General features: G+C 43.1%; 1 pseudogene; it reads right to left on the reverse strand.

Moving 5' to 3' along the window:
- Positions 1 to 23885: 23885 nt before the first annotated feature.
- Positions 23886 to 24003, reverse strand: LOC126250503 (5S ribosomal RNA; annotated as a pseudogene).
- Between the last annotated feature and the right edge of the window lie 258 nt (positions 24004 to 24261).

A 24261-nucleotide genomic window follows, 5' to 3' on the forward strand; every position in this document is an offset into this window, starting at 1 on the left:
TTCAACAGAAATATAATCTCAAAGTTTTCAAGTCTTAAACTCAAAAATTTTCCTAAAATGACATATTTTGATAGACGGCGAGTCAAATGGCTTTGGCTGCTCTCTTTTTTATTTTCACGTAGTAGCTTCTAAACTTAAACTGACTTTTCGCAACTTGGCCATGCAGACAGCACACCTTTTGATACACTTATCATAAACAGTATTCATTACCTTATAATCTTGATTATTTACTTGTATAATGTCATATTCGTTGTTTAAATGTACCTCAAATCATTTCCGCGATTACTTTCTGTCAGTCTGAATGACTCATCCAGTAGTGGCAATTTTAAAACCCCCAAAAACTCACAGTTAGGGCAAGGAGTGACTCCAACCTGCGACATTCACGTCACAAGACAGCGCAGTTTGTAAATATATGTTATTTGTTATAAGAAAGACAGCATTTTCCTCAACTAGGAAACCGTCGGTCAAGCAAATGGCGAATTATTTACAAAAAATCATGTAGCTGTGTAGATAAATAGCTCTTTCGTGACCTTAATAAATCAGCGAATTGGTCACTTTTCCGCTGTGACGGTTCGATTAAGACTTCGAAGTGAAAAACTAACCAAAAAATATTTTTGAGGTACTTTTTGTATAACGAAAGTGAAGACATCATCCATTCAATATGATTTCCTTGCTGACAATTTTCTTTTAGCTTTAAAGAGTTGCAATACATTGCTAAAGTGTCTGTCAAGTCATAAGTGCTACAAGTTCAGTCGAATTTGCTTCTTGCTTCTACGGTAAACAAAGACCGTATGACGGTTTTCTGCTGCAAGCTAGAAGTCAGTCTAATTTTATGCACCAAATAGAAAGTCTACCTAAAATCTTTAGCAACTATATTTCCACGAAATAAACGACCTGAAGCGACGCAAAGATGAATTAGAATTGAATGTGAGAAGTGCGTTCTGTCGGGCAGACTTCTGGGCTGCGGGTGTGGCTTACCTGAAGAGCGGCGCGAGCAAGGCGTCTGGCCGCGGCTGCTGCTGGCTGCGGACTCCACCCCTTCGCAGGCTGCCGCGCCCTCAGTAGCCGTCCGCTCCGGCCGTAACCATGGAGACAGACACCCGTTCCACCCACGCTCACCCCACCGGCCGAGGCCAGGCGCTGTGACTCGTCCCACCCATATGGAAGGTATTGATCGTTCTCGTCGTCCCTCCGACACCTCCTGCTCCGTGAAAAATTTTAGAAAACCGGGAGCGCCATTAAGCTATAACGAGCCGATATCAGAGCAGTGATAAAACAGGATCACGTTCTAGACACTTCTGCCGGTTCAAGAATAGCAGTTCCTCCCAAGCACAACTGTTAGCACCCTTACTTTCTTTGTTTAACGAGTCCGTATAACCAGGGTTTGCTGAGGTATACGACTACTTAATATTTTTTTCTGGAGGTTGACACCTATTAACTGTGTTGCTCTCGTAGGTTTCCGAAATAACACCGTAAACGATATTTTGTTTATAGAAGTCCATTTGTACGAAGTTCTTTCTGAGTGGTGAAGGAGGCTACTTAGTGCGGGAGTATGTAATGCAGAGATTGCATCCAGTTAGTCTCCGTGGTTCAGAACAGCATTCCTGCCTATGAAGCAAAGGTCGTGGGTTTAAGCTACGCGTTGTCCACGGCCATGAGTTTTTAAGGTGTCGATACTGAATACATACTACGCTCATGTGAAATCAAACGATACTACGACTACGTCTTATAAATTAAAAATGTCTTGTAATCTTGTAAATAAATTTCATCATAATCTGTAACATGGTTAGGATTGAAACCTCACGTCTCGACGCTGGCAAAATGGATGAAAACTAACGACAGTGTAAAAAAAAAAAAGAGGGAAGACGACATTAAACGATGACTTTACTCGCCCTCTCCCCTGCTCTCTCTCTCTCTCTCTCTCTTTCTCTCTCTCTCTCTCTTTCTTTTTTTCGTCTTTTTTTGGTCTTGCGTGTCGGTTTCTCTAAAACTAAAGCATATCAAACATTAATGGCAGCTTTATTCGACATTTTCTACCTAGACACGAACCCTCCCTGTTCTCCCGACAAATCGCTCTCAATGTTCACAGTAAATCTCTGCGGCAAACTGAAGGCGTGTTTGATTCCGAGCAGATTCGAGGCGTGCTAAGATTGCTCATACTGAAGAGAGCAGAGAATTTTCTGCGAGTGGCACATGTCTGCTACAAACGTATGATCGGTAGTAAATATTCACGATATTTAACGCGTTACAAAAGATTTTATTTGGTCGCCCATGTGTTATCAGGAGGGGAAGAAAGGCAGACTATCGAGGACTACTACACTCTCACAGTTGATTATGGGAATTACCCACCTCCTTAGCCAAGGTCGCTGGTGCACTCCTCTCCGCTGTCTTTCGACTCGGAAATAAGTTGATTCGAAACCTGGTGGTGGATGAAATTTTTGTTGCAGTATTTGACAGGGAATGGGGAGAGGGGGGGGGGTGGAAAGTTCCCGATCACCAGTCCTCGAATAAACTCCAAAGCTCTATGTAGCATTTCATGAAGTGCGTCATCATATCAATTATGTTTTGTTGAATAGTTCGCACGCTGACACTTAAATATTGTTGACTATGCGCATGAAGACACATTTTTGTAGAATATAATGCGATTGCGTTGTTAAAATGTTCTGTGATTATTTGTATCTTTTCGCTGTCGGACTTCGCTTACATTTTAATTCTAGCTGCAGGCGGCGGACTCCGAAAACCCCGTCGCTTGTCGTAGTCAAGACAATCCTCCTTATATGTTCTTCTCTTCACTTCAAAAAATAAAGAAATCCTTGATACTGTTGTTCAATATAATATTATTAACACACACATATGATACATAGAGCTCCCAATACTTCATATCTGAAATCGCACATCTTCATCGTCCTTCTACCCACGAGAGAGTGTAAAAGTAATAAGCAAAAAATCTGTACAAAAATTTAATGTTTTTTCTTTAATTTGTTTGCGCCTTACCGTGCATTCAAAATTAACGTCTTGGCCAACTCTTTGGTAGTTCGGTGTTTAATTTTTTTCATAAATCTTAATTTTGCGGCATCCTGGGGCCTACACACCCTGCATTTTATTCAGCAGCAATTTTCGGATGGGTTGCACTTATGTCACTTAGAATGATTCTCTTCAGTTGTCGTTGGTCCCGTTCTTGCAGGATCTTTTTCCGGCCGCAGCGATGTCGGAGATTTGTTGTTTCACTGATTTCCTGATATTCGCGGTAGACTCGTGAAATGGTCGTACGGGAAAATCCCTACTTCATCGCTACCTCGGAGATGCTGTGTCCCATCGTTCGTGCGCCAGCCGTAACACGTCGTTCAAACTCAGTTAAATCTTGATAACCTGCCGTTGTAGCAGCAGTAAGCGATGTAACAGATGCACCAGACACCTGTTGTCTTATATAGACGTTGCCGACCGCAGGGCCGTATTCTGCCTGATTACATATTTCTGTATTTGAATACGGATTCCTATGCCAGTTTCTTTGGCACTTCATTGTGTAATCCGAGCGGTGCACATACAAATGGTGCCATTATCTGAGCATTAATTCAGCGCAATTAAAATCTTCTGCAAAAGGAATTAATCGATTCGCACAATTTTCGTGGTCGCCAGCTTCGATTCGACGTTCTAAACTTTTCTTAATATACTCTAACATAGCTAAAGTAAGTCAGATGTTATAATGGCTATACAAATGACCGCTGGGCGGGGATAAATCAAACACTGTTGAGCCCATGTTCCTAGCTCAAACAGATATCGAGCATCAAGGCCTCCCCCCCTCCCTCCCCCAAATTGCGATTCTGCGCACTATCTTCAGTCATATTTATTACAGCGCTTCCACGCTTAGCAATACACACATCCCTTAGGCTTACCTGAACTCTACAGTTACACATACGACACATCTCTCGCATATCCACAAGGAAATGGCCCAAGGCGCTCGGGTGAAGAACACCCTTTCCGACAGGCGGCTGAACCCACCTCGTGGGCTTTCCCAGCGAACCATGTCATACGACATTCCATTTTCACATACGGAAATTCACTGAATAAAACTCCGCCAGACCTCAAAGAGTTTTCGTACAGTCACTAGCTATTGCGATATTGTAACGCCTGTGTTATTCTGATTACGATGCAAAGTTCCTTTGGACGTGCATGCATGCTCACGATAAGCGGGAAATCCGGGTTCGAGTCCCGGTCCGGCACGAATTTTCATTGTCGTCATTCCATTCTACAGCTGATGGTTGCCATTATTCTCAATTGCGAATACATCTAATGCACTAGCTATTGAGTAGTGCCCACTTTTATTTGATGCTTGGCACCTATGGAAATATTAATGTCAGTGCGTCAGCTCTGTTTCCTAAAGAAATATGTTAAGCATTTGCATTCTGTAGTTGACAAGGCCTTAGTATCAAGGACGAAGCACAACAGATGTGTCTGGACTTCGGGAACAGCGTTCACTTTCCACACACCTAATCTTGGGATATAGTTGTCAGGCATAGCCAAGGTCACAAAACCTATCAGAACAAATGAATAAAAGTAAGTTAATCCTTAATAAAGGTTCTGGGCGATATAAAAAGTTGAATATGAATAGAAATGCAAAATATGAATTACTTTTATTGTCTGCGAGTAGTCGACTGGTACGTAATTCGATACAGTGGAGAGAGTCATGACACTTAAATCATTGAATATGCCTCACATAATACTAGAAAAAATGTCGCGCTACAATTTACTCAATCGAAGACCTGTGTACCACCTGATGGTAATTAATAACATGCTGTTTCCATAATGTTCTAATTTTCCTCTTCTTTTTCTGAGTTTTACTACGAGACACTATGTTTTGCGATCAACAAAATATTGTACCTTTTCAGACAGCGTAGTGCAACAGCGCTTTCGTTGAGGACAAAACACGATATGAGAAGTGGTGGAATCCGACTGCGGGTTGAAGTGTGTTCGTCTTGTGTTCTACATCGTCTGCTCATTATTTTCCGCAGTTTATGAGAATGTTGATCTCGGTTCTCTTTTCCCGTCTCACATTAAAAGCACGAAACATGCAAAGATACGAGACCATTATATACGGCTCCAGGGGTTGTAGAAGTGTCTTGTAGATAGTATTTTGATGAGGAACACATATCTGAAAATGTACCGTTAAGGTAATCGCGGATTGACAAACAAAGTGAACAACCCAGGATTCATGGTCGGATCTCATTGTAACTACGTCAACGTACACTCTGTCGGTAGGTATGCAAAAGCTTAGAGTTGCAGTTTTCCGTGACAGATAGAACTACTTCAAGTGTGCATAAGTGTTCTTCGTGTTTAGTGTTGTTAGAGGCTTGGTAGCGTATCAGAGTGGCGTGAACTGCGTCATATTTTGGGAGGTTACTGTGGAGGACACGGAAAAGCCGCATACTCTTGTATGACAGCGTTATTATATAATCCGACGGCAACTGAAAGTGGCCTCATCGCGGGTATCGATTTGGCTGGCTGACCGAATCGTGCAATATCCAGATTTGTGCGGCATTCCAATGTGAGAATGACCAGATTGGTGACTGCATGGGAATGTGAGGGCAAGCATCCTCGTCGTTTAGTTAAAGCTGGACGAAGTCTGACCACTACCACGCAGAATCGCCGTATTGTGCACCAGAAACACAGTAACACAGTCATATCTGCACCTGCCAATCTAGGACAAGTAATTGATCCGCTGCAACATTCCGCGTCATACCGTGTCACTGGTCGGAGACTAGAAGTAACTGGACTTGAGAATTGCCGCACATTGTTAAGGCTACCTTGCACACAACACCAGTGGTACCGTGGTGCCGTGACCAGGAAGCATGGATACGGATGACTGGCGTCGCACTGTGTCCAGCCAAGAACCGCGGTTCTGCACTACACCGGACGACCAGCATTGTCGAGTACAGTGGCACCTGGAAAGAGGTCCTATTCGTCCAATACCTTGGAGAGGAACGGCGGTGTTATTCTTGGCGTTATGGTTTTGGGACTCATCAGGTATGAATTCAAGACATAGCTAGTAGTTACTGAGGGATCTATGGCGGCATAACGGTACATCCCACACATCCTGCGTCCAAATTTATTATCTCTCATGCGACAGTATCGTGAGAGCATTTTTAAATTGGACGATTCTCGTCCACACACGGTTCGTGTCTGTATAAATTGCCTGAGTTGAGTTGAGGTACCCCTCTGGACAACAACACTCCCAGATTTGTCCCGGACAAAGTATGCGTGGAACCCGCTCGGGCATCTACTTTGTCTCAGTTTCAATATCGAGGATATCAAAGACTAGTTATAACAGCTGTGGGACAGTTTGCCTCAAGGAGGAAACAAAGGCTTTATGACCACCTTCGCAAACTAATCAGTGAATTCATCCTAGCCAGAGAAGGGTGCAACGTCATACTGATGGATGGGCTCATCCTGCAGAGTTATTTCTAAATTTGTTACGACTTCGTAATCACTGGAACATCATCACGTACTTTCTCAGCCAGTGAAGTTTCATTTCGTTTCCTCCTCTCCTTCTGGGTGCTTTACTTTTTTTGTCAGGCGGTGTCAAATAACTTTGAAGATCGGATCGGTTTCACATCTCCCAGTTTGCATTGCCACATAAACTCAGAAAAGGGCGCCATCGTCAATCTCAGAGCGAAGTAGCTCTGTAGCTATCACACTGGACACGCATTTTGGAGGAAGACGGTTCAAACCCGCGTCTGGCCATCCTGATTTAGATTTTCCGTGATTTCCCTAAATCGCTTCAGGCAAATACCGGAATGGTTTGTTTGACACGGCAGGCCCGACTCACTTCGCTATCCTTCCCTAATCCGTTGGGACCGACGACCTCGCGGTTGTTTCCCCTCTCCCAAATCAACCAATCGTCGTCAGTTTGTATCACAATTATGACAACACATATTGTTTTCCTCCGTCTATAACAACGGCCGCGAGAAATTAGCACTTTCGAAGCTGGTAGGGTTCACCGTGGTGCTCCACAGAAGCGTCGCAGTCTTGACTTGGAAGAGGAAGTACTTCGTTACGTAGAAGAGAACCAGACGGCTGGTGCTCGAAAAATTCCCCATATCATGGACTCCTGTAGGGGACACAAATCCGAGCTCACTCCTCCTCTGGGTGCGTTCAGTAAAAGTGATCCTATCTTCAAACATATATGGGTTCCTTATCAAATTTTTATGTACTAAGTACCTCTACAATACCTAGAAGCCTGCAATAGGAGTTGTGCAATACTCTGTACATAAATACTGGATGTATACAGAAAGATAACTCGCAAAACGTAAGTAGGATACCAGCGAGCGCTCAGGCCAAGATAACGATATTATCACGTCCAGTGTTATGTTACGCATCCGGTGTCAGGTTATCCACTTGGTCTCCTCGCTTCCCCTATTCCATATCCCCCCGAAAATCACCTGGAATTGATCGCAGTCACACAGGGAAATAGCCCAGGCAATTGTACTATTTATATTCAAGGTAAGGACGTAAACATATAGTCGTCAGATGTCACAAAAGTGGTGGCAACCCCCAGTCCTCCTACCCTCACCTACCGCCCCTCTGGGCCAATGAGAATCATGCCACCCCTCTACACCTTCATCTTTTATAACTAGTACACTTTTGTGGCATGCGTTACTATGCAGTTGAACAGCATAGGGAGCGGATGTGTCTAAAAATGTTTCAAATGGCACTGAGCACTAGGAGAGTTAGCATCTGTGGCCATCAGTCCCCTAGAACTTAGAACTACTTAAAGCTAACTAACCTAAGGACATCACACACATCCATGCCCGAGGCAGGATTCGAACCTGCGACCATAGCGGTTGCACGGTTCCACACTGAAGCGCCTAGAACCGCTTGGCCACACTGGCCGGCGAAATGTGTCTATTTGTTAATAACAATATTAAGTAACACCGGCACAGACCACACCCAGCTCGAAATGTAAGTACATTCCATTCTACGTATTTTTCAATGTCTTCCTCAGTTTTAGTATTTGTAATGGGTTTTTCTATTTTATAACTGAGGTAAGCATTCTAGAGCTGGGTATCAAAGGGGGAAGGTTGAGTCCATATGTTAACAACAAATCACGTCACTTTACGTTTCAGTTAATAACAGTTTTGTAGAACGTTGCACCACCAGAGACCACACCTAGTCAGAAATGTAAGAGCGCTCGGAATTCTTTGTTTTCATCTGGTTTACCAATTTTATTTTGTTTTCCATCACACAAGATTCACCCCTCTGTTCCTTACGTCATGATGCTCCCAGAAACACGTTCCCAGCTCCATCTTTTACAACTGGGACAGCTGGGTGGGCACCATAGGTTGTAGGCTGTGTCAGTTTGTTAGTAACAAATCACGTCACTAGAGGTCTATTTGCTAATAACAAATTAATATTTGAAGACACCAGCAGACGGCACACCCAGACAGATACGTAATTTTCTCATTTTTCCACAATTTTACCCTATTACCAGAATTATGTGTGTCAACAACGCGCCACGACGTACCGTCACCACGTCGCATCATGAGCTCCATCGCGTCACGTCGATGTGATGATGCTCTCGTTTTCGTCTACATCTACATTTACATCTGCATCTACATCTACGTAATCACTCTGCTATTCAAATAAAGTGCCTGGAAGAGGGTTCAATGAACCACCTTCAAGCTGTCTCTCTACCGTTCCACTCGCGAACGGCGGGCGGGAAGAACAAGCACTTAAATTTTTCTGTACGAACCCTTATTTCTCTTATTTTATCGTGATGATCATTTCTCCCTGTATAGGAGAGTGTTTTCGCAATTGGAGGAGAAAACCAGTAATTGAAATTTCATTAGAAGAGCCCGTCGCAACGAAAACTGTCTTTGTTTTAATGATCGCCACTCCAATTCAAGTATCATGTCTGTGGCACTATCTCCCCTATTTCGTGATAATAGAAAACGAGCTGCCCTTCTTTGAACTTTTTCAACGTCATCCGTCAGTCCCACCTGATGCGGACCCCACACCGCACAACAGTACGCCAGAATATGGCGGAGAAGCGTGGTGTAAGCAGTCTCTTTAGTAGACTTGTTGCACCTTTTAAGTGTTCTGCCAGTTAATCGCAGTCTTTGGTTTGCTCTACCCACATCATTATCTATGTGGTCATTCCAATTTAAGTTATATATAATTGGAGTCCCTAAGTATTTAGTTGAATTTGCAGCCTACAGGTTTGTGTGACTTATCGCGTAATCGAAATTTAGCGGATTTCTTTTAGTACTCATGTGAATAACTTCACATTTTTCTTTATTCAGGATCAATTTCCACTTTTCTCAACATACAGATATCGTATTTAAATTATTTTGCAATTTGTTTTGGTCATCTGATAATTTTACAAGACGGTAAACGACAGCATCATCAGCAAACAATCTACGACGTCTAGTCAGATTGTCTCCTATGTCGTTAATATAGATCAGAACATTAGAGGGCCTATAACACTTCCTTGGGGAACGCCGGATATTACTTCATATCTAAAATCGCACATCTTCATCGTCCTTCTACCCACGAGAGAGTGTAAAAAAACAAAAAAAAGAACTGTACAAAAATTGAATTTTTTTTTTTTCATTTGTCTTCGCCTTACCGTGCATTCGTAATTAACGTCTTGGCCAACTCTCTGGTCGTTCTGTGTTTAATTTTTTTGTGTTTTGATAAATCTTAATTTTACGACTTCTTGGGGCCTTTCATCATGTTCCTACACAATTGCCCCCACACTGTACGTTGGTATGGTATGGAGACATACAGGGTTTTTTTTTGTTTGTATTTACATTTGCCGATAGGGGTCGGTGCCCTTTATTGTCTGCTTCCTTTTTCATTTAATGACTGGACATGTCAGCTTATCCTATGTATGTTAGAATTTTATAAGAAATTAAAAGATTATATACATAATATGACAGTCCATTGCATCTTTGAATTTAGAGCGCTGACAATAATATTCAATTTGCTTCATAGATCTGATGCTAACAGCTACCGTCCAATCTTACTTTTGACAGCTTTAACAAAAATTCTTGAAAAAGTAATGTATTCAAGAGTAGCATCACAGTGTTGTTGTGACTGCCGTCTGCTTCACATCTGCTGTGCAGCAAGCTACGTAAATTTAAGTATTAACTGTGTTTTTCTTACTTGTCACTTCTTTTCCCGTGTGTTTTTGCCTTTAGGAAGCTTTAATTTTCGAGTACTAGTAATAGTGTTCCATAGATTCCGTGCATTTACTAGGCAATCTTGTATTTTAATAACCGTTTAAATTTTGTCGATTTGTTTGCGCTCTCTGTAGATTAGCTCGGACGTTCTTTGCAAAACAGTTTTTAGCATGGATAGGGACTGCAACTGCTGTGTTCGGATGCAGGCTGAGTTGGCATCCCTTCGCTCCCAGCTTCAGGCAGTGTTGGCTTCGGTCACACAGCTTGAGGCTGTTGCCAATGGGCATCACTGTGGGGGTCCGGATGGGGGTTTGTCGGGGACGGCCAGCTCGTCCCTCGCATCCCCCGATCGGACTAAGACTGTGGTTTCCCGGGATACTGCCCGCATTGAGGCTGATCCCTCACCTGTGGTAGAGTGGGAGGTCGTCTCAAGGTGTGGCAGGGGGCGAAAGACATTCCGGAGGGCTGAACGGAAGGCCTCTCCAGTTTGTCTGACGAACCGGTTTCAGGCTCTGTCTCAGGCTGATACTGATCTTCGGCCTGACATGAATGCTTGTCCTGTTCCAGAGGTTGCCCCTCAGTCTGCAAGATACGGGCGGTCGCAGAGGGTGGGCTCACTGGTAGTTGGGAGCTCCAACGTCAGGCGCGTAATGGGGCCCCTTAGGGAAATGGCAGCAAGAGAGGGGAAGAAAACCAATGTGCACTCCGTGTGCATACCGGGGGGAGTCATTCCAGATGTGGAAAGGGTCCTTCCGGATGCCATGAAGGGTACAGGGTGCACCCATCTGCAGGTGGTCGCTCATGTCGGCACCAATGATGTGTGTCGCTATGGATCGGAGGAAATCCTCTCTGGCTTCCGGCGGCTATCTGATTTGGTGAAGACTGCCAGTCTCGCTAGCGGGATGAAAGCAGAGCTCACCATCTGCAGCATCGTCGACAGGACTGACTGCGGACCTTTGGTACAGAGCCGAGTGGAGGGTCTGAATCAGAGGCTGAGACGGTTCTGCGACCATGTGGGCTGCAGATTCCTCGACTTGCGCCATAGGGTGGTGGGGTTTCGGGTTCCGCTGGATAGGTCAGGAGTCCACTACACGCAGCAAGCGGCTACACGGGTAGCAGGGTTGTGTGGCGTGGACTGGGCGGTTTTTTAGGTTAGATGGCCTCGGGCAGGTACAGAAAGGGCAACAGCCGCAAAGGGTGCGGAGCAAAGTCAGGACATGCGGGGACCAAGCAGCAATCGGTATTGTAATTGTAAACTGTCGAAGCTGCGTTGGTTAAGTACCGGAACTTCAAACGCTGATAGAAAGCACCGAAGCTGAAATCGTTATAGGTACAGAGAGCTGGCTTAAGCCAGAGATAAATTCTGCCGAAACTTTTACAAAGGTACAGACGGTGTTTAGGAAGGATAGATTGCATGCAACCGGTGGTGGAGTGCTCGTCGCTGTTAGTAGTAGTTTATCCTGTAGTGAAGTAGAAGTGGATAGTTCCTGTGAATTATTATGGGTGGAGGTTACACTCAACAACCGAGCTGGGTTAATAATTGGCTCCTTTTACCGACCTCCCGACTCAGCAGCGTTAGTGGCAGAACAACTGAGAGAAAATTTGGAATACATTTCACATAAATTTTCTCAGCATGTTATAGTCTTAGGTGGAGATTTCAATTTACCAGATATAGACTGGGACACTCAGATGTTTAGGACGGGTGGTAGGGACAGAGCATCGAGTGACATTATACTGAGTGCACTATCCGAAAATTACCTCGAGCAATTAAACAGAGAACCGACTCGTGGAGATAACATCTTGGACCTACTGATAACAAATAGACCCGAACTTTTCGACTCCGTAAGTGCAGAACAGGGAATCAGTGATCATAAGGCCGTTGTAGCATCCCTGAATATGGAAGTTAATAGGAATATAAAAAAAGGGAGAAAGGTTTATCTGTTTAGCAAGAGTAATAGAAGGCAGATTTCAGACTACCTAACAGATCAAAACGAAAATTTCTGTTCCGACACTGACAATGTTGAGTGTTTATGGAAAAAGTTCAAGGCAATCGTAAAATGCGTTTTAGACAGGTACGTGCCGAGTAAAACTGTGAGGGACGGGAAAAACCCACCGTGGTACAACAACAAAGTTAGGAAACTACTGCGAAAGCAAAGAGAGCTTCACTCCAAGTTTAAACGCAGCCAAAACCTCTCAGACAAACATAAGCTAAGCGATGTCAAAGTTAGCGTAAGGAGGGCTATGCGAGAAGCGTTCAGTGAATTCGAAAGTAAAATTCTATGTACAGACTTGACAGAAAATCCTAGGAAGTTCTGGTCTTACGTTAAATCAGTAAGTGGCTCGAAACAGCATATCCAGACACTCCGGGATGATGATGGCAGTGAAACAGAGGACGACACGCGTAAAGCTGAAATACTAAACACCTTTTTCCAAAGCTGTTTCACAGAGGAAGACCGCACTGCAGTTCCTTCTCTAAATCCTCGCACAAACGAAAAAATGGCTGACATCGAAATAAGTGTCCAAGGAATAGAAAAGCAACTGGAATCACTCAACAGAGGAAAGTCCACTGGACCTGACGAGATACCAATTCGACTCTACACAGAGTACGCGAAAGAACTTGCCCCCCTTCTAACAGCCGTGTACCGCAAGTCTCTAGAGGAACGGAGGGTTCCAAATGATTGGAAAAGAGCACAGGTAGTCCCAGTCTTCAAGAAGGGTCGTCGACCAGATGCGCAAAACTATAGACCTATATCTCTGACGTCGATCTGTTGTAGAATTTTAGAACATGTTTTTTGCTCGAGTATCATGTCGTTTTTGGAAACCCAGAATCTACTATGTATGAATCAACATGGATTCCGGAAACAGCGATCGTGTGAGACCCAACTCGCGTTATTTGTTCATGAGACCCAGAAAATATTAGATACAGGCTCCCAGGTAGATGCTATTTTTCTTGACTTGCGGAAGGCGTTCGATACAGTTCCGCACTGTCGCCTGATAAACAAAGTAAGAGCCTACGGAATATCAGACCAGCTGTGTGGCTGGATTGAAGAGTTCTTGGCAAACAGAACACAGCATGTTGTTATCAATGGAGAGACATCTACAGACGTTAAAGTAACCTCTGGCGTGCCACAGGGAAGTGTTATGGGACCATTGCTTTTCACAATATATATAAATGACCTAGTAGATAGTGTCGGAAGTTCCATGCGGCTTTTCGCGGATGATACTGTAGTATACAGAGATGTTGCAGCATTAGAAAATTGTAGCGAAATGCAGGAAGATCTGCAGCGGATAGGCACTTGGTGCAGGGAGTGGCAACTGTCCCTTAACATAGACAAATGTAATGTATTGCGAATACATAGAAAGAAGGATCCTTTATTGTATGATTATATGATAGCGGAACAAACACTGGTAGCAGTTACTTCTGTAAAATATCTGGGAGTATGCGTGCGGAACGATTTGAAGTGGAATGATCATATAAAATTAATTGTTGGTAAGGTGGGTGCCAGGTTGAGATTCATTGGGAGAGTGCTTAGAAAATGTAGTCCATCAACAAAGGAGGTGGCTTACAAAACACTCGTTCGACCTATACTTGAGTATTGCTCATCAGTGTGGGATCCGTACCAGATCGGGTTGACGGAGGAGATAGAGAAGATCCAAAGAAGAGCGGCGCGTTTCGTCACAGGGTTATTTGGTAACCGTGATAGCGTTACGGAGATATTTAATAAACTCAAGTGACAGACTCTGCAAGGGAGGCGCTCTGCATCGCGGTGTAGCTTGCTCGCCAGGTTTCGAGAGGGTGCGTTTCTGGATGAGGTATCGAGTATATTGCTTCCCCCTACTTATACCTCCCGAGGAGATCACGAATGTAAAATTAGAGGGATTAGAGCGCGCACGGAGGCTTTCAGACAGTCGTTCTTCCCGCGAACCATACGCGACTGGAACAGGAAAGGGAGGTAATGACAGCGGCACGTAAAGTGCCCTCCGCCACACACCGTTGGGTGGCTTGCGGAGTATGAATGTAGATGTAGATGTAGATGTTTGTTTTGAATACATTCCAGTGAGAGGTAGCGCTTATTTTCATTGTTTTCAACAAAAAGTGTCTAGTAATCACAGTTAAGTCAGCTATCAACCGCCTTTGGTGAATTAGCAGTCTAGTAAAAAGTTGATTAACTCTCTACAGTAAATTGTTGATTTCTTAGGATGGATAGGATGTGTGACTGCTGTGTACGGACGCAGGAGGAGCTGGCCACTGTTCGCGAACAGCTGAACGTGCTGAAGACGGCGGTCAGCCGTCTTCAGGCTGCTGCCTCGGAGTGTAGCGGCAGTGGGGAGTCTGGTGCGTCGTATGGTACACCCCGGATATTACATGCTTCACCCACGGTCCCTTCTGTCGAGACATCTTCGTGAGTACCGGGTACTGTTGGGCCACCCTCTCCCCGAGGGGCGTGGCGGGTTCAGCGGCGTTCGCGTCGCACGAGGTGGAGGGTCAATGTGGAGGCTGGCCGTGTGGCATCGCCCGCTCTGCCTGTGAGTGGACATGTGGCCGCTCCTTCAGCAAGGTCCGAGCCGGCACACGGGGGGAGGGGTTTATTAGTGACTGGGAGCTCCAACGTTAGCCGGGTGATGGAGCCCTTACGGAAATAGCGGTAAGGTCGGGGAAGAAGGTCAGTGTTCACTCTGTCTGCTTGCCGGGGGGTCTCATCCGAGATGTGGAGGAGGCCCTGCCGGTGGCGATAGAGAGCAATGGGTGCACCCGACTGCAAATTTTTGCTCATGTCGGCACCAATGACTCCTGCCGTCTGGGCTCAGAGGTCATCCTCAATTCTTACAGACGGTTGTCGGAGTTGGTGAAGGCGGAAAGCCTCGCTCGTGAGGTGGAATCTGAGCTAACTATTTGTAGTATCGTTCCCAGAGGCGATAGCGGTCCTCTGGTTTGGAGCCGAGTGGAAGGCTTAAACCAGAGGTTCAGGCGATTCTCCGGAAATCTGGGGTGCAGATTTCTCGACCTCCGCTATCGGGTGGAGAAATGTAGGGTCCCCCTGAATAGGTCAGGCGTTCACTACACGGAGGATGCGGCTACATGCGTAGCGGAGTACGTGTGGAGGGCACATGTTGGTTTTTTAGGTTAGAGAATTCCCTCCCTAGGCCCGACAAGACGCCTCCTGAGACGTGACAAGGTAGTAGTAGGCAAAGCGCAACAGGGAATAACGATATTAATGTGCTAATAGTAAACTGCAGGAGCGTATATAGAAAGGACCCAGAACTGCTCTCATTAATAAACGGTCACAACGCCCACATAGTACTAGGGACGGAAAGTTGGCTGAAACCAGATGTAAACAGTAATGCAATTCTAAACTATTGGAATGTATACCGCAGAGACAGGCTGGACAGTGAAGGGGGAGGCGTGTTTATAGCGATAAGAAGTGCAATAGTATCGAAGGAAATTGACGGAGACCCGAAATGTGAAATAATTTGGGTGAAGGTCACGGTTAAATCAGGCTCAAACATGGTAATTGGATATCTGTATAGGCCCCCTGGCTCAGCAGCTGTTGTGCCAGAGCACCTGAAGGAAAATGTGGAAAATACTTCGAATAGATTTCCCGACCATTTTATAGTTCTGAGCGGAGATTTTAATTTACCAGATACGGACTGGGAGACTCAAACGTTTATAACGGATGGCAGGGACAAAGAATCCAGTGAATTTTTTTTAAGTGCCTTATCTGAAAACCACCTTGAGCAGTTAAACAGAGAACTGACTCGTGGCGATAGCATGTTAGACCTTCTGGTGACAAACAGTGGTGACTCTGATGACACGCTATGACACGGAATGTTGCAGCGGATCTATTAATTGTTATAGAATGGCAGGAGCATATGTGACTATGTTACTGTGTTCCTGGTGCACAATACGGCGATTCTGCCTGGTAGCGGTCAGACTTCGTCAAGCTTTAACTAAACGACGAGGATGCTTGCCCTTACATTCCTATGCAGTCACCAGTCTGGTCACTCTCACATCGGAATGCCTCACAAATCTGGATATTGCACGATTCGGTCAGCCAGCCAAATCGGTACTGGCAATGAGGCGACTTACAGTTGCCGACGGATTATATAATAACGCTGTCTTTCAAGAGTACGCGTCATTTCCGTGTCCTCCACAGTAACCTCCCAAAATATGACGCTGTTCACGCCACTTTGATACGCTACCAAGCCTCTAACAACACTAAACACGAAGAACACTTATGCACACTTGAAGTAGTTCTATCTGTCACGGAAAACTGCAACTCTAAGCTTTTGCATACCTACCGACAGAGTGTACGTTGACGTAGTTTCAATGACATCCGACCATGAATCCTGGGTCGTTCACTTTGTTTGTCAATCCGCGCTTACCTTAACGGTGCATTTTCAGGTATGTGTTCCTCATCAAAATACTATCTACAAGACATTTCTACATCCCCTGGAGCCGTATATAATGTTCTCGTATCTTAGCATGTTTCATGCTTTTTATGCGAGTCGGGAAAAGAGAACAGAGCTCAACATCTACATAAACTGTGGAAAATAATGAGCAGACGCTGTAGAACACAAGACGAACACACTTAAACCCACAGTCGGATTCCACTACTTCTCAACTCATCTTTTGTCCACAACGAAAGCGCTGTTACACTACGCTGTCTGAGTAGGTACAAGATTGTGTTGACCGCAAAACATAGTATCCTGTAGTAAAACGCGGAAAAAGAAGAGGAAAACTAGAAAATTATGGAAACTACATGTTATTAATTACTATTAGATGGTACACAGGTCTTCGACTGAGTAATTTGGAACGCAACAGTTTTTCTAATATTATGTGAGGTATATTCAATGATTTAAGTGTAATGACTCTATCCATTATATACTATTCGACAACTCATATAGAAAAAAAGTCATTAATATTTTGCACTTCTTTCCTTATTCAACTTTTTAAATCGCCCAGAACCTTTATTGAGGATTAACTTACTTTTATTCGTTTGCTCTGATAGGTTTTGTGACCTTGGCTGTGCCTGACAAAGATTTTCCAAGATTAGGTGTTTGGAAAGTGAACGCTGTTCCCGAATTCCATTCACTTGTGTTGTGTCTTTTCTTTGATACTAAGGCCTTGTCAACTACAAAATGCAAATGCTTAACATATTTCTTTAGGAAACAGGGCTGACGCACTGACATTGAAACGTCCCCTTAGAAAAATTATTGAATTACTGTGCTGGTAAACCCCTTACGTTATTTGATTTTCAAACATCTGAGCAGAACTGAACGTACTCAGACATTTCGCTCTTTACTTAATCTGATCAACACTAAAATGACACACAATATTTTTAGCGCAACGCTAACTGACTTTCAAAAATCCCTACAAAAGAATGGCCCTGGCTAACAATAACCAATACCTTTCATGAATCACTTACCTCACAAAAATCTTCGTTACTCGAACTACTGCAATACAGCGAGCGCCAATACTGCCAGCTAAATAAAAGATTCTAACTACTGAAGGGACTAACTACTGATAGGATTAGTTAGATAATGAAAGATTTTGATAAAGAACAATTTATTTACCTTAATAGTGTTCAAAAGTCATGACATCCAGTCTTACAAATTTACTGTCTCTGATGGACACACGTCCAGATCATCTGCTACCAAAACTCCGCCATCTCTCTCCCCACATCCACCACTGCTGGCGGCTCACCTCCAACTGCCCAACGCTACGCACTGTTCACATCCATCTGCCCAACACTACAATAGCATATACTCCAACAATGCAAACCAACCACAGCCTTCACACAGCACAGTCAGTGATTTTCATATAGAGCGCTACGTGGCGTTATCAACATAAAAACCTAAACAGCCTACTTACAGTAAGGTGCAAACAAATTAAAGAAAAAGAACATTCAATTTTCGTACAGTTTTTTTGTTTGTTACTCTTACACTCTCTCGTGGGTAGAAGGACGATGAAACTGTGCGATTTCAGATATAAAGTATTGGGAACTCTATGTATCATATGTGTGCGTGAATAATATTATATTGAACAACAGAATCAAGTATTTTTTAATTTATTGAAGTAAGGAGAAGAACATATAAGGAGGATTATCTTGATTACGACAAGCGCCGGTGTTTTCGGAGTCCGCTGCCTGCAGCTACAATTAAAATGTTAGCGAAGCCCGACGGCCAAAAAATACAAATAAGCACAGAACATTTTAATAACGCAATCGTATTATATTCTACAAAAATGTGTCTTCATTCGCATAGTCAAAAATATTTAAGTGTCAGCGTGAGAACTATTCAACGAAACACAATCGATATGGGCTTTCGGAGCCCAAGGCCTACTCATGTACCCTTGATGACTGCACGACACAAAGTTTTACACCTCGCCTGGGCCTGTCAACACCGATATTGAACTGTTGCTGATTGGAAATATGTTACCTGGTCGGACGAGTCTCGTTTCAAATTGTATCGAGCAGATGTACGTGTACTGCTATGGAGACAACCTCACGAATCAGTGAACCCAGCATGTCAGCAGGGACTGTTCAAGCTGGTGCAGGTTCTGTAATGGTGTGGGGTGTGTGCAGTTAAAGTGATATGGGACCCCTGATATGTCTAGATACGGCTCCGACAGGTGACCCGTACGTAAGCATCCTGTCTGATCACCTGCATCCATTCATGTCCTTTGTGCATTCCGACGGGCTTTGGCTAATGAATCAAACATTGGAGACCGATTCGAATATGAATTTTGACAACATGTTATAAACACCACTTGGAAAGTACAGCTGACAGTAACAGCAGTGGTAAAACTGAAGCACTGCTATGGCAGTTATTATCTAACATGAACGTGAAATTTGATGATATGAAACACAATAAGAACACCAGATTTCAGTGATATGAAACAATATATAAATACCAAAACTGATAGTTTGACACACAATCTGAACGCCGTCACACAAGATCTAAATATTATGAAACCAGAACAAAAGGAGGTATTAAAGGATTGGCAAGGCACGGTCTCACAGAAATTCGATGACTTAGCCAAAAATTTTCGCACTGAAATCGACGAAAAATTGAATGATATGAAAACACAGGTAAAGCATGAAGTGCTTTCTGAAGTTAACAGTGACATTACGGAGTTAAAACAGAAGGTAGATTCTTTTAACAACCATAATGATCTAGAGAACAACAGATAAAGAAAATCACAGACTCAAACATAAACATTGAAGACACACAAAACTAGTTGTGTTAGTCTGTAAAAAAGGTAACCACTGTCGTTGACTAACTAAATAAATAGAAGTTGACTCAGCTTGTGCTGAGAAGGAGAGAGAGAAGATCAATGAAAATTTGAATGATATCATTAGTCAAGCTGAAGCAGGTACGCTAGATAATGGTAATACCATTGCAGAGAAGTTAGTAACAGATTGTAAGTTGTACACAGATATAGTAGAAAAGGCTATTCAGAAAAAAGAAAATGAAATAGTGAACAAGGTAAACATTAATCTACAAGCGGTGGAAAATAGGATCCGCAATCTTTTAGAAGAAAATATTACCGGATCTCGAAATATGCATATAAATAATACACAGGCTCCAGTGAACAAACCACATCCTGTTGGTATTTATCCATAAATTGTCACGAGTCCCACAGCAGATACCAGTGACAGTTGTAGAGTGCAAAATGTAAAGATACCCACAACTCCAATACCTGAACAATTACCAGCCGGAATTACAGGTAACTACAATAACCAACCAAATACAACCGAAAATGCCATGTGTCTATTAACTATTTTTGCAGACGAAGGATTGCTGAGACATCGACAGTGTCCTACACTCACTACCGAAGGTAGAAGAATGAATCTCGTAGTATTTATCAGTGCTTTTCGTCATGTATTTCCACGCAACTGGACAGAAGCACAGAAAAACAGATTTGTCGTGGGATATACGCTAGGTGATGTGCTTTTATAGGAACTGAAGTGGCCGAACGTTGCAGCACTTGTATCCAATTTGAACGAGCTTTCCTCGACAAACACTGGTCTGAGGCAGTGCAAGAAAGACTCAGGCGCGGGGTTTCCAACCCTGCACCATTCAATGACAAATACGGTAGTCTACGTGGATACTTTGAAAAATACCTGAACAAGACACGCTACTGGACGAACTCAATATCACAGGTGGACGTGTTAAAAATTTTTAAAAGTCGTTTACCGTCTCACATAAGAGAAAAATTAGTCACAACGCCAGAGCACCACGCTGAATATATTCTCTCTGTGCTTGATTATATCGACCTAATCTACGACGAAAGACCTGTACCCAACAGAGCAACAGAAAATCAGGCACAACAACAACATAGTTATGTAAATCAGTCAGTAAAACGTGATTTAAACACACAGTAAGGATGGTACACACAACAGCAAAATTACATACCAAGAGGTAATGAGTACGGTAACAGGAAAGGAAAAAACAAACCATTTAAAATACATTTCCAAAACAATAAGGGTAATTTCAACGCACGAGCGAATTACGATTCACCATCACAAGGCCCTATGCCGAACATGAATAGAAACAGTCAGCCGCAGCAGAGGTCATCGCGCGGCAACAATGCCATGCCTTACGCTGTACCGCAGCCTACCTTTGGGCAGCAAAATAACTGCACAGTAGCTAACAACACAATCTGGCAAAGTACTCACACAGAGCAACTGACTGAAATTTCCACAGGTAACGAATTAATTCACACTACGGCGTCGGAAAACACCAAGCGGTCGTAGTTAAGCAACAGGCCATTGACCTCTCAGGGAGTGGGGGCAAGGCAGAACTACAAACATGTTTTATAAGGTTTGAAAAACAAAGTGACATCAAGGATGATTCGTATCAGCATGAGTAAGATACAGTAGATGAAGTCAAGGAAGAATAAATACAAGCAATCATTAAGGTGAAAGTATTTAACACTGACACACAGTTAACTTTAGATACAGTTTCAACTACTAACCTAATGTCAAATGCATTTTTTTGTGAATTAAAGAAGAGAGGCAACTTCCCAACATTTCCTGTTCAAAATTTCAAGGTGCAAACTGCAACAGCCAGTAAGACTAAATTGGTTAAACATCAGGCACTTATCCCATTACAAATTGAACATTTTTCAGTGAAGTGCAACTTTATTATAATCGACAAACTTATAGTTAATTGTCTTATTGGCACAGACACGATTAGAACATACAAAACGCAGATTGACGAAGGTAATGGTAAATGCCACTTTTTTTTGTAAAGGATCAGATCTCTTCTATTGATTTAGTCAGAACACCTAATGAAAGTAACAAAACCAAACTAGAGTCAAATGTAGTGGTACAATATTCATTTCCAGCTGTATATTTCACATACAAATTTGATACTGAACAAGAAGCAAACACTGAGGTTACTTACGAAATGGTAGAGCAGAAACTAAGTGAAACACAGGTACTAAATTTGATGCAACGACAAGACCTTTCTAACTTGCTATTTAAGTATGCCAATGTTTTCAGGAAGAAGCCAGGAGTAATCAAAGATTACGAATATAAATTTGAAGTCGACCCGCATGAAACATTTTGTGTAACGTTATATCCTATTCCATGGGCAAAACGAGAGGCAGTAAGGTAAGAGAGCAATCGTATAAGTAAATGGGGAATTATACAACCTCCATTTTCACCCTATTGTAGTCCAACATTACCAGTAAGCAAAACAGATGGTTCTGTAAGATTAGTTCACGATGCCAGAGGTATCAACAAGATTATAGTGCCAGTACACATAAGACCAGACAACTTGGACGAATAGCTTCTGAAGTTTGACAATACAAAAAATTTAATATACTCGATCTCAATATGTCCTACTGGTAAATAAAGCTCCACGAAGAAAGTCGAAAATATACAGCATTTGCTTGTGGTGGCAGAAGTTACGAATTCCGTGTTCTACCTTTTGGACTGAATATTAGCGCAGAAGTGTTTATACTTGCATTGGACTAGGTTTTAGGGACAGAATTGCTTAGCAAAGTCACTGTTTATGTAGACGACATGCTAATAGCCACACCCACGTGGCTAGAACATATCAGACTCATTGAACAGGTGCTTCAAGGATTTGCAGATTACAGAGTAACAGCCAATTTAAAAAAGACTAGGTTTGGTAAGGAGCAAGTCAAATTTCTCGGAAATGTTGTGTCAGAACAAGTTATATTACCTGATCCGATGAAACTTGATGCCATACGCAATTCTCCAGCTTCAAGGAATAAAAAACAACTAAAGGCCTTTTTAGGACTAGTTTTGTTTTTTCGTAAATTCGTACCACAACAACTGATGAACAGTGATGCATTGCTCAACTTGTTACGAAAAAATAGGATTTGGTTATGGGATGACAAGTGTCACGAGGATTTTAATAACATTAAGCAGGCATTACTCAATGCAAACATTCTTAGCTATCGTCACATGTCCAAGGATTTTTCTCTATGCACAGATGCCTCATCTCAAGGGCGGTGGGCATGCTTCTTCCAGATGCGAGAGGAAGAAGGTAAGGAAGTACCCAAGGTCATCAGTTTTGCTAGTAACGCGTTATCGGAAGTAGAAAGATCTTACTCTGTGTCAGAATTGGAAAGCTTTCCTGTTATATGAGCATTTAAAAAGTTTGAATATTTTTTGCGGGGCAAGAATACCTAAGTTCAGTGTGACCATCAATCACTGTCATTTCTTTTAACATTTAAACTATTACACCGTCGATTAGCTAGGTGGTGTCTATATTTACAAGAATTCAGTTTTGAGATCATTTATATTAAAGGAAGTCAGAATGTTATCGCGAATGCCTTGTCCAGTTTACCACAAGGTTTAGAGGAATTTGGTAAATTAACAGAGCAGGCTGCGGGTATCAGAACGTTATTAATCCAAGGTACAGCACAACAGTCTGATTACCATACGTTTTGCAAACACACCTGATGGGTAGAATGCGTAACTCCTTTCACGTAAGTGGTCAATAACCTTCCGCATTCTTCAACAGGTTTAACAACGAATGAATTGACGTTTCAGTCAAAACATACGAATGAGTGGGAGTCGCCTATACCAAAGGTACCCACTACAGAAATGACACTACAAGACAAAATCAAACGAGCCATAGTTACAGGGCCGAGTATAAAAGGAAAATTTATAACAAGAAACTGAAACACAAATTTTGAAGGGCAACGAGTCCTTTTACGTACGCACCCTAAATCGACAAAATCTGGCAAACTGAATAAGAAGTGGCAATTTTTCTATTCAGGCCCATATGTAATTTCTAAAATACCATATCCTGGAGCGTACTGGTTAGTTTATGAGAAAACAGGAACAGACAAGGGTCTCCACCCTCACAAAGATATAAAAGCCTTTACAAAAAGACGAAGCGCGGCAACGATTTTTTTTTATCGCAAGATAATTGTACATAGTGTACATAATTCTAAGTGAAATTTTTTAAGATAAAGTAATGTGTATAGGCATAAGTAATTCTTTTGATTTGTACACACACACATTCCGTCGTCAGGCCACGAGCGGCCTACTCGGACCATCCGACCGCCGTGTCATCCTCGGTGGAGGATGCGGATAGGAGGGGCATTGGGTCAGCACACAGCACTCCCGGTCGTTATGATGGTATTCCTGACCGAAGCCGCTACTATTCAGTCGAGTAGCTCCTCAACTGGCATCACGAGGCTGAGTGCACCCCGAGAAATGGCAACAGCGCATAGTGGCCTGGATGGTCACCCATCCAATTGCCGACCACGCCCAACAGTGCTTAACTTCGGTGATCTCATGGGAACTGGTGTATCCACTGTGGCAAGGCCGTTGCCCTTTGATTTGTACACGTAGGCACAAAAATTAAGAGCAATGAGAAGTAACACATCACTTTATGCGAAGCGAAAGTATAAACGATATTAGCTTATGGCTGAGCGGTCGCGCGCTCAACAATACGCGCTGACGTCAGCAGCAGGAGAGGAGACACTGACCTGTGCGCATGTGCGACAGACTGTCAGAAGGCGCAACCAAAATAGGAATATATACGAGGCCTGTTCAGAAAGTAAGCTCCGATTGATTGCCAAATTGAAACC

The sequence above is a fragment of the Schistocerca nitens genome, chromosome 3 (genome assembly GCF_023898315.1).
Source record: "Schistocerca nitens isolate TAMUIC-IGC-003100 chromosome 3, iqSchNite1.1, whole genome shotgun sequence".
In the NCBI taxonomy this organism is placed as follows: Eukaryota; Metazoa; Arthropoda; class Insecta; order Orthoptera; family Acrididae; genus Schistocerca; species Schistocerca nitens.